General features: G+C 38.2%; 1 long non-coding RNA gene across 1 annotated transcript in view; it reads right to left on the minus strand.

Moving 5' to 3' along the window:
* Window positions 1-3,722, minus strand: part of LOC109289326 — a 71,799-nt gene that overhangs the window by 18,373 nt on the left and 49,704 nt on the right. Inside the window, exon 2 of the long non-coding RNA XR_002095336.1 lies at window positions 727-864. This is a non-coding gene — a long non-coding RNA (uncharacterized LOC109289326). The remainder of the gene's footprint in view (window positions 1-726; window positions 865-3,722) is intronic.

A 3,722-nucleotide genomic window follows, 5' to 3' on the forward strand; every position in this document is an offset into this window, starting at 1 on the left:
AATGCTTTCTGAGCAAATTGTGTCTACTTGCCTGCAGAGGTAAGATAACAGATATATAATTCTATAATGCAGTGAACAGAGAACCTCTAAACATATATATTAAAGCGTGTTGACATCATGACGCCCTAGCATCATGATTTTCAGTTTACATTTGATCATAATATTTCACCCTCTCTGTCAAAAATTAAAATATACTGTAAAATGTACAGTAAAAATACAAGGAAAAAAATTGACTCCATTAAAGTCAGTGGTGAAACTCCTGTTGACTTCAGTAGGTACAGGATTTCTACCCTAATTTCAATATAAATATCAGCTGTTTTATCCACATCACTGTTACTTATGTATGAGGAAATAATTTGTAATGCATTCTTTCACACAGCATTTTGTGGGTTTTTTGTTATGGTGTCCACTATGCTATTCTGTGTTCTAAGTGAAATAAAGGTCCGTTAGCTAAAATTACTTAAACATCAGAAAAGGTAATCCTTGTAGACTTGAAAACAAATATAGACTTTTTCTTTTTTATGCGTCATATAAAACAAAGCAGTAAGTGAAGGAAGTAGTATCATAATTATGTAAAGCCACCAATTTCACATCCAATTGTACAAAATTAGTGTTGATTTTTGTACAGTTCTGTTCTGAGCTCAGAGTTCATAGTGGGATTCTCCTCTTGCAGAGTCTTGACTGAAAGTAGACTCTGCTATTTTTTGCATTTACTGACAGAAACACCTTCTGCAGCCAAGAAGATATCACCAGGTTCTCTCTTTCAGTGGCATGCATTCCACCTTTGTCTCCCTGTACAGCGTATGTGGATATATGCTGTGCGTCTGCAAATAATTTATACTTTCACTTCCATAATCTCAACTCCTGCAGGAGTGGGAGCAACAGGGAGGAAAAATTAAATCATAATCACGTAAGTAAATTATTGGTGACACCTAAAAGCAGTTACAAACTGCCTTATCATTTCAATTGAATGGAGGACTCAGCTGGATTGCATCTGCTTTAGTCAAGCAGTACCAATCAGGAAGTTATTACACCAGCAAACTCCATAAATCTTCATTGACTAACAATGATGAGGAATTTCCTGCGACTTCCTCTAATTGATCCTTACCCTGGACTCCTTACAACCTCTTGACGTGAAGCACAGGGCTACAGATGTGTAAGATAAACATTGCTTTGGTTGCTCATTTCCCATTCCTTGGAAATCAATCATCCGGTTGGTATCTCTGTTAATGTTTATGTACAGGTAGAATACAATCTATGCACAAAGGATTAATAGCTGTTCTTTCCATGAGATCCCTGATACCTTTATACTGCAGATCAATACATGCTTCAAAAAAAGCTTTTATAGAGAGATTGCAAAGCTACCTTCTACATATTACCATAAGGTAGATAAAAAGCAGTAACACATTACTTCAGGGTCGGATGCTTGCCATTTGAAAAGGACTACGTAACTGCAGAACAACGAAATGTAGTGCTACTCTTTCTCATCGGTTCATATCGCATTCTAGAAACATTTGGTGCATTCTGCTGTAGGAATTTGTTCAGCTTTCTTAGGATAGCCTTGAATAGCATGAAATTAGAGATCAGCATACAATGAGACAAAGCATCCTACCTCCTATTGATGGCATACAGCTAAAGAATGCCCTGCTTGCCCCTTGCTCACAACCCAGAGTTGTTAATACAGTATCTAAAGAATACATATCACTCAAAGGGTTTAGTTTGTTTACCAACTATGCACTTTCAAAGGCCCTTTACTAGGGACAAGTAATTCCCAACTCTCGTAGTGTAGCCTTATGCATAATGTATAAGGTTATAGAAAATGTGTATTCATGAGAGTTGTTTGGCTTTTGTCAAAAAGAACTGTGAAAAATTATGATGGAACAATTTTCATTTCTGCCACAATTGTTTTTATAGTGTGTGCATGACGAGGGATTGAGGGGTTTAGAGTTTTGTCTGCTGCAGATGTTGCAGAACTGAGAGGGGCTGTGGTACTCCTTATTTGCTACTTTGTTGCTGACAGTGACAGGAGACCTATAGGAAATACTTCTCCAGACATTAAATATGATGAGTGAATCCCCAGTCTTACGTTTTATTGCATTAGAAGAGCAGCAGCATCAGGAATTTGGGGATGTCCATAAACAAACAAGTTATACATCCAGAGTGGGGCTGTGAGAATGAGCATTGAGTTCCAACACATCAGCTCCATACAAGGACCATAAAAATTATTTGTAATGATAATGAGAGCTGACAATCTAGGTAGAACAGAATAAAGCTTATAAAAGGAGCATCTTGTTTGATACATCTTTTCTTTAATTGCTTTCAACATGTGCTAGCTCCTACACACTACTCTGCGGCTCCCTTGAGCTAAGCCTTCTATCTGATGCTTTATGTGCTACCTAGGAAAGTCCATATTTTTATAGTCAGAGTCATTTCTGCCACTATTTGAAAGAGTAAAGAAAAACTCAGATCTAGAACACATTAGAATTCCCAGTTGCAATTAGTGAGACAGGGAGTTAATTTTTTTTTCAGGTAGTTCAATTATTTTTTTTGAGGGATTAGCTGGCCCTAGAGAATGGCAACAGCACAGGGAACCTTTTATCTCTGGTCATTGATTAAGCTGCAGAAACACCGCAAGGTCTGTGAACTGAACCATTCAGGTTCATTTGCAGAGACTGAAAACTAAATACAATCCATGTATATTTGCTTAGAAGTTGGGGTGCTTTAAACTTAGATCTGAGAGAAACACCCCACTCTTCCTGTCCCAACACATGCCACAACCCTAGCACCTCAGGGTAACTTGTTTTCAGTATACATCATGTATATTTATTTGTATTTCAGCAGAATGAGTAGTAATCCCAGGCTCTAGTGCCCTTGGCAAATAATTAAAGATCAAATCCAATAAAGGCCAAATAAGAAACCTTTGTTCAAACAAAACAAAACAAAAAATCTAATCCATTAAACTTAAATCTCTCCTCTATAAAACTCAAGCATATAAGAAATGGCACCTCCTCAGAAACTTCCCTAAAACTTAGCTTCTCTCAAGCCCCTATTAAATCACAGCTTGCTCCTAAAAGTCAGGAAAAGGCCATCTCTGTCCAAGAGGGTGAAGAATAGAGATCCAAATGAGGTTCCCTTTATTTCAAAGCATCTTACCATCCCTTCATCTTTCAATATGCTAAAAAAAATAGCAGACTAAGCCCCCTCCACTAATATTATGGTTTGGGGAAGGGATGTGCTCTTATCTGAACAAATACAAAGCCATCTAGCATCTTATCCTTGGACTCCAGCTCACACAGTGGATAGCTAATGCAGATCCCAAAACACTGAGATCATGTGCCAGTGATGAAATACACCAGGCACATCTACATGAGAACCTAACGGCGCAGTAACCACATAACACTGTTCAGTAGCGCATCACAGCACAAGCTGTGCTAATACGCTGCTGCATAGCATTAGGCCACTGCACAGTAGCATCACTAAAAAGGCATTTGTCATTGCAACTGCACGGTAACTCCATTTACTGTGCATTTATTTTGTAGTTGATTATACGAGTATGAAATAAATGCGCAGTAGCCACTGCACAGTAGTATCTTGTGTAGATGTACCCACTACATAACAAAGTGTGCTCTATCAGTTGAAGGCAACCCCTTCTAGCCCACATTGAAAGGGACTCATCTTGCAATAAAAGTACATTCAACAGTGAGGCCTGCACCAGTGAAAAA

Source organism: Gavialis gangeticus, unplaced genomic scaffold (assembly GCF_001723915.1).
Source record: "Gavialis gangeticus isolate Ggan-Ray unplaced genomic scaffold, GavGan_comp1, whole genome shotgun sequence".
Lineage (NCBI taxonomy): Eukaryota > Metazoa > Chordata > Crocodylia > Gavialidae > Gavialis > Gavialis gangeticus.